General features: G+C 45.4%; 1 non-coding gene across 1 annotated transcript; it reads right to left on the bottom strand.

Annotated features, from left to right (window-relative positions):
• Positions 1–563: 563 nt before the first annotated feature.
• On the bottom strand, positions 564–756 carry LOC135903847 (U2 spliceosomal RNA). The gene has a single exon (XR_010564940.1). It is a non-coding gene; the product is annotated as a U2 spliceosomal RNA (small nuclear RNA).
• Positions 757–8,015: the final 7,259 nt, after the last annotated feature.

The raw sequence follows: 8,015 nt of genomic DNA, 5'->3' as shown, positions 1-8,015 counted from the left end.
GGAAGTACATAGTCTTGCCAAAATTTCACCTTTCTGGCTTTAAACGGCTTCGTGACTTTGTAAACTCGTCATTTTCAACGAAGTTGTATGTAATACATAATTGAAGGAGGTTTATTAAAATTGTGCGATGGTAGGATTTGAAAACAGGACTTCTTGCACAGAAGCCCGATATTGAAACCATTGCGCCACGGAAGCATGCATCCACAAGTGGCGTAGAGCAACCTTATGAATTTCTCGCGGGCAGGTCAGCGAGCTGAGACGCTATGCGCGTTTCGATTTGGTCACTTCGGCATGCTGAACCACTGCAATTAGTAATTGCGTGCGTTCGCAGAGAAGGTGTCTGCAGTTGCGAGTATGCCGGTCATTGTATATCATACCGACCCCAAATCCATTATGACCGTCGTTACTAGGTGACAATGAACAATGCAATAAAGAGCACAAGCTTTCTTACTACGACATTTACAGCTCAGCTGGTCATTCATCTTCGCAGGGCGAGCTGACCTTGAATTTTACAGCGAAGTGGTATATGGCTTCTTTCCAGCAGATCGATGTCCGTAGACCTAAAAGCGTGGGCTCATCCCGAAGATAGTGCAATACCGGGTCTACCTGCGGCGGAGGTGAAGCAGGCTTCAAGCACTCCGCCAACGTGCACAAATAAGTCATATTTTGGCTCAAAATACAACACGTATCCGATATTAAGCTGATGAGAACAGATACTAGACTTTGACCCGTGTCGGCCATGTCTTAGGAAGCCTACATGTAAGCGCTGTTTTAGGGTGGTGAGAGCCTTTGTAAGGGTAATTGCTGCCACCAGGTAAATTGGCGGGTTAGACTTCACGACAAATTATAAGATACGGGACACAAAACGGTGAAAGACCAGCCGACAGACCACATTTCCGCAACCCTCGGTGACGTGAAAGTAATTAACTTTCTTAAATAAACTTTGGCCTCAGCCGCCAGATACATACAGCGTGTCTTAGCGCAGTACAGGGCACGTCTACGCTTTAGTTAAACAGGCTATGAAGCACAGTCTTTGTTACAGCACACTTCGAAAAACACCCTTTATGTATTACACTCTAAAAACAGTTGCACCCTTTGGGGTGTTTTTTTGTCCCACAACAATAATCGTCATCTGTCTTGCCCGCGTTTCCTTTCTTTAACGCTGCGAGCCCGGTACTTCCCAGTCACGAACGGCATGCGCGTTATCAGTGTGACGCAGCATTCTCGACAGGAAAGTAGCGAGCGCCGAGTTTTCAAGAAAGGAAACGCAAACAACGCAGATGAGGATTATTGTTGTGGGACAAATATACACCCCAAAGGGTGCAAACAGTTTTTAGAGTGTACGTACAAGCGGAAGGCAACGACACTACTTAATGCAGTTCACATCCTTAGCGTGAGATAATACTATACCACAAGCACGCCACCGTGCCTTATAACTTGTTGCTTTGCGTGTGTCGCACGACATGCAAATGATAAATGATCAGTTTGATGTTTTAAAATAATAGAAAATGGCAACTAATATATTAAAGATGCATGAAGGTTTCAAGTGCGCATTGGTGCAAGACCAAATTATAGAAATTTAATACATCGGGTGTCAACATGGGTGCATCAGAGTGACAAGAAAGGCTGGAATGCGGCATGACTTTTAGCGAGATTAGGGAGGAAAATGGCTACTCACAAAATTTGGCGGTAAATAGTGGTCAAAATTTCGTGTTGTCACCACACTAAAACAGCGTTTGCACGTAGGCTACCTAGCAGTGTTGCGAAACGCGCTCCCCCCCCCCTCTTCCATTCCAATTCCATTCCGGAGAATTAGAAGTTGAAAATAAAATCTCGAACCTCGAAATGAAAATCTTAGCCACTCCGGTAGGGGCCAGGCAGTTAAATTCTAGTCTTGTAATTCCTCAGCGTAGGAAAGGCATCATGCTAGTTGTATCGAGTTACCAATAAACGCACCATAAAGCTGATGTCATCAGAAGCATTAAGAATTGCAGATATACGCAAGACACGTTACCAAGGTCGAGGGATAGAAGCTTGGGGACATATCTCGCGCAGTACAACCACCCTATTAATTCTCATAGGGGCAGTTTCCCCGCCACCTATAGTGTTTCTATGGTCAGCGCTGTTTTACCACCTTTTGATGTTTTAATATTGCTTAAGTTTAAATGTGTTAATGCTAAAATGATGACATAGCGTATTTTTGCGCAGGTGTCCTCGTGATCTTTAAATGCTGGAATTAAAGAGGAGGAGTACGAGGAGGAAATAAAAAGAGAAGGCTGGGATGATAACCAAAAATACGTCTGGTCGGCTGCCCTGCTCTGGCGGACGAGAAAGAGGAAATAGAAAGATAGAGAGAAGGAGGGGAGGAAGAAGAAAGCTGCGGTGAGCTTGTGTATGCACGCGGAGGGCCTGAGCAAGTCAAAGGCGTTCACATAGGCTAGTCACCCTCAAGAAGGACAAAAGCGCCCTCATAGGTTTGTGGGCCTACGAGCGACAAGGATCGTTTTCAAGTAGGACCGGCACAGACAACGGCCGATCGTCCAGTCGTCGCAATGTTGTAAAGGTCTCAGTGCAAGGTGCAAAAAGAAGCTTTGTTACGGTTTTATTCATCGAAATTTTGCAACAAAATGTCGTGAGGTAAATACGCGCTTCGCCGTTTAGTGTTGAACACCCGAAGTGTAAATGACGGCTTCTTGACCGGTTAGTTCTATAAACATCAAGAAAAGCAGATAAAACAATTGTCTACTACCTGACTATGTGTTGCGCTTCCCAAACAAGAGCTGCTCGAAAGAGGTGCGTGACAGCCGATTTCGCTTCGCTGTCATCATCAGCGATACCTAGAAAACACTCGTTCCACGTCAGCTGACGTCAAACTCACACTGAAAACTGCCCTTGCGAAGCGAGAAAGCAAGGGAAAGCGGCTAGCGTTCACCTTCCCATACGTCAGGGGCTTAACCATGTCTGCGCAATTACCCTCTATAAGGTAAAGAGAAATTTCCCCTGCAATGGATCCAGGCATATGATCTTGGGGTGCATTTTCAATTTGCCTGATGTTTTTAAACACCAGTCTGCTCAGCCCTGCTTCAGAGTCTGCATTCACAACAGTGCTGGTGCTATCCTGTACTAACAAAAGAGGCCCCCTCCACAGCACAGCAGATCACATCTGCCCGGCTGTTGCAGCTGAACACCAAAAAGACTTAAACCGTGGGTCTAGGAGGGCACGCGTAAAAAAACAGAGCCAGTGCACGTGCTTGCGAACCGCTTCTCCAGGTTAGGTTGTAGGCCTTTAGTAGCCTCTTTGTAAAAAAGTGGGCCTTTGCTTAGGATTCCCGCAAGGAAAACTTTGATATTCACCGACGGGCGATGGGGGCAGTGTTCCAGCAGCAGCTGCACAGAAAGCGGCCGATTGTCCAGTTTTTGGAAAGCTTTGGCAAGTTCTTCTCTCTCTAGGGCATATCTTGGACAGTGGCACAGCAGGTGGTCGATGTTTTCTTCGGTGCCACAGACCTCGCATGCTGCACCCATAAAGCGGTGAAGGCACTTTTGTGTTTCCTAAGGACGACGGGTTTGTGCGGCCACCTGTGACTATTAAGGCAATTTTTGTAAAACCACACGCGTCAGCGAACTTGCCGTAATTTCCTTCTTTCCTTCCCTCCTCTCTCTCCCTGTGATCTTTGCTTTCCCCTTTCCCATTCCCCCGGTGTAGGGTAGCCAACCGGACGTTATTCTGGTTAACCTCCCTGCCTTCTTCTTTTCTCTTTCCTTCCCCTCCTCGATATTCACAAGGCAGGAAGGAAAAGCCGAATTGTGTCGTGCATTTTCTGCAGCAACTTCGTGGCTTCCTCTACAGTTGTGAGAAGCTCAATACTGCTTTATTGTTAAAAATACGAAAAATACTGCTTTATTGTTAAATTCGTGGCTTTGGCTGACTTAATAATGTTTGAACATGGGCTGGTGGGTCGGGCATGTTTTGTCAAAAAAAAAACAAAAAAACAGCGCGTAGACGAAAAAGGGCTGTATTTTCGAGAAAAGACTTAATTCCATTCCCATTCCTTTCCTACAAGCGTTGTCACCATTCCATTCCGGGGTCGCGAAAATGAAGAATAATTTTTGTGTCATACTTGGCTTTAGAAGTTGAGCCTCCGGACATCATTACAATAAATGTTTTCACACACACACACTAATTCTGGATTGGTAACTCCGCAACACTGCTCCATAGCCCCGTCTACGTTCGCACCACCCTCTCTTTTTTGGCGTTCCAAGCGCTTGCGTATCTCCTTTCCTTCCGCTCTCCGGTGGTGGCGGACCCGTCGAAACTTCACGCGGGCCTAGTTTCCTCTGGCTCCTCGGGGCGGCGATCCCGTCGTCCACGAGAATGTATATAAAAATCAGGGTAAGTGAATCTGTACCTATGTTTAAAATTTTGTGTCAACTCTGTGTCGTATGCTAAACAGCTTCGTTGGCCATCCATCTTCAGAGATTGGAATGGATCATTTTTTCTTGTCTGATTGGCTGATAAATAGCAAGGTGCACGATGAAGAGGAAAGGGATTCGGTCGGTTCGAGCTAGCCTAGTGAAAGTAGATAACTGAATAAGAGGGTGGTGCCGGTGTCTGCGATTGTTCCGCTTCCCTTTACTTAGCCTGCGATAACTGGTTGAAAATTCCTGCGGCGTGCAACGGAAGGTTAAAACCTGTCGCTAAAATGAATCCTCGGCAAAAGAATGATTGGCAGAGGGATATCGTATAAGTGCCAAAAGGGCTCGATAACGTTACACTGCCACGCAAAACAAAAAAAAAAATGTGTTATACGCGAATAAATCCATGCTCCCCGGCAGCCACAAGTAGCCGGTGCCAGAGCGATCGGTGACAAACTATCTTCTATTCCTTTCAGAACGGGGCAGTCTCCAGTTACTCAGAAAAAAAAATCAGTGTTGTTCAGCATATTAATGCCTCTTTAACGTGTGCATGTTACTTTGACGCGGGGAGTTTTTGCGGTTTTATGACGCCGCGTGAAGACAGGCGAAGATGGCGCAGCCCCAAAGCGTTAGACCTATGTCCCAGGTCTAATGGCGAAAAAGGCGTTGAATGAGAAATAATTATTTTTTTTGTTCGGTCTAATCATCCACGCTCAGTGCATACACGTCATATAAGATGAGAAGTTTTAATGGTTTTCCTGACATCACGTGACAGACAAGCTAATAGTCAAGACCACAATATCTGCGTGCAATGCACAGCAGAGGATACCGTGAAGCACGAGAACGGTATCCTCAAAATCCTTGTGCCATTCTAAGATGTTAAACCTTGTCAATGAATCGGTGAGACAAGCTCTGTTTTCTTTTTTGTGTTGCGTATGGAGGTTTTACCTACATTTTGAAATATATAATGAAGGAAACAACAGTGATAGTGGAGAGGCGAGCGAAGTTTAAGTGTAAATTTCGTTCTGTAAAAGGTGGCGGTGAACGTTTGTTCATAATTCAGCAAAAAAGTGTCACTACAGGCCGGTAGGAAAGCAGGTAAAAATCATCACCTTATTCCAGCGTATTCCATTCTACAGAGGAGGAGGAGTAGATTTTAATGAGCAGAAAGGAGGAGAGGTCGGCCTGGAGAGCGTGTCTCTAGCCTGCTACTCCTCACTGGGGAAAGGGGAAGTGGGAAATACAGGGAAAGGTAGGTGGCGGGTGATTATGTTATGGTACAATGAGATACTATATACACGTTATCCAATATGCGGGTGCGCAGTGAACGCGCAAACACGTAACGGTAATCTTGTCCATACAAAAAGTAATATTGTCCCAAAAAGTTATTGCGCAAACACATTCTACAGATGTCCCTCAGTGGCCTTATGACCAGCTGGATAACGATTAGTAATGTTTGCTACCCCATGACTTTGATTGAAACCATGGTCGGGTGTGGTAATTTGAGACAAATGTGTTTTATAAAATATTGTTGCGAGGCGCGTGTGTGTGAATGTGACGAAAGTACAGGAATGCCTCGCAGCGGGGAGATAATGAGTTTGAGAATCAAAGGTAACTCGTACAGCGTTTGTTTCTCAACCTCGTTTTCTTCGTGCTGCAAGGCGCAGCTGCGTTATCATCGAGTTCACGCTAAAGACCACGTAACGTAATTTTCGGCTTTGCGCCAGCTACTCATTACAGAATATTGAAGGTAAGGAGTATACATTTCTGTATTTATTTATGGAATGACAACATACGCCGCCGTTAGAGGCCTATAAATTAAGTTTTCTTTTTGTAACTGTTTCAGGAAAGAAGTTTCGTAGAAGTTTTTTCGTTTCACTCGAAGGAAAGCCACTTGAGCATAGATGTCGTCTGATGGTTGCATAAGGTGACGACGCAATGCGGCTACTATATTAAAAAGTCATACCTTCCTTTTTCTGTGTTTTTGTGTTTAAAAAAGCTGGAATAATACTCCAAGTGCAGCGTCTAAGTAAAAATTTCGTTATGCAACAGCGCTGCTTCGTATAATAATCTGCACTCAACCACTTGACTGCATCAGGGCTCCGTGTGAAAGCACTACAACAACACTGCGCACCATAAAAAAAACTCAAGTCCAGTGCAGGTCGTCGGGAAAGCCGGAATGCGCTCTATTTAATGCGATCTCGTGGCCGCTGCCTTAATGACGTGATTGTTACGAAGTTCTTCGCAAGGCCATGCGTGCAAAGACAGTCTCCAGGAGTGCGGCGCACTCGGCGCGGTAATTAAGACCTACTCCTAACTTCTTGGTGTTGGTCTTTCTGCTGTCGACTCCAGACGGCTAGTTTCTTCTCTCACCATTCTCGGCAACGTTCATGCGGCACAAAGCCAACATTAAGGACGTAATCAGTGACTTAGTACGCATGGCCCAACCCTCACTCTCCTCCACTTAGTCCCCAGCTCATCCCTACTACCTCTCCACACTCCACCTCACCGCTACTCTCCTAGTAGTTCATCGTGACGACTATTTCCAGGGTCCTAATGATGAGGGAGTGATGCTTCTTTTCAAGTCCGAACAAGAGGACGAAAGGCACGGAAGAATGGATAAAGTGATAGCTTAGGTAATCAGGGCGGCCAAGAAGTTTGCGCTTCTAAAGTAACCGCGTCGTGTATTGAAAATGTAAGTGCGGCAACCCCAACGGCTCTAGATAAACAAGGAAGCTTTGTGAGATCGCTCTAATGATGACTCATTATGTACGTTATAGACTCAGGGGATGTTTAACAATAATGGAAAAAGGGGGCAAATGTCCGTTTTCGCAAGCTCTCATACAATGGCGATGGTTTTTATTTCCATTAGATTAGTATGGTCCTCTCGTTGAAAACCAAACTCCATTTAGGTGTATGTTAAGGATACCGAATTGGTAAAATTTGCCTCGATCCTTTCAAACACCGATATTTCTCTTGGCTTGATGTCTGCGTGGGGAAATAAAATTCCATCGTGTATTTAGTTTACATCGTGTATTTAGTTTACCATTCCATCGTGTTTAGTTTTACCCAAGGAGGCAAGCAATCAGCTGTGCTCCTACACCTGCAAATTGTAGGCTATATATATCATAAAGAAGCCAATAGGGACCCCAAGGACAGCATAGGGGTAATACATTTTTACGTGGCATAAGTCAAAAATAAAGATATATTTACAATATTTACAATTTTAACACAAGAAAAAACGATGCATAAAAAAAAGGCTGTCGAGAGCGACTCCACCTCTAGACACCAATTCATCTACTTCTGACTGGCGCCACTGTTGGTTGCGCCGTAACATAACCCCCAGCTGTAAAGGCGCCGTCTCAGCGATAACTATAAGGGAGATGAACTCGCGGCAAAGTAAGGCTACAGCCGAGACACATGCAAGACATCCGTGGGGACACGCTAGTCCAGCGGAGTGATCTCGTAATTCACACCGCCAAGCTGACGCAATACAGTGTAGGGTCCTGTGTAGCGCGACAGCAGCTTTTAGGACAAGCCGACGCAGCGACATGGGACCCATAGGAGGACACCGGAGCCAGAAGAAACCAAACAACCCG

This window comes from Dermacentor albipictus, chromosome 4 (assembly GCF_038994185.2).
Source record: "Dermacentor albipictus isolate Rhodes 1998 colony chromosome 4, USDA_Dalb.pri_finalv2, whole genome shotgun sequence".
Classification (NCBI taxonomy): Eukaryota; Metazoa; Arthropoda; class Arachnida; order Ixodida; family Ixodidae; genus Dermacentor; species Dermacentor albipictus.
Note: the sequence above shows the minus strand (reverse complement) of the source record. Positions and strands in the feature narration are given on the sequence as shown.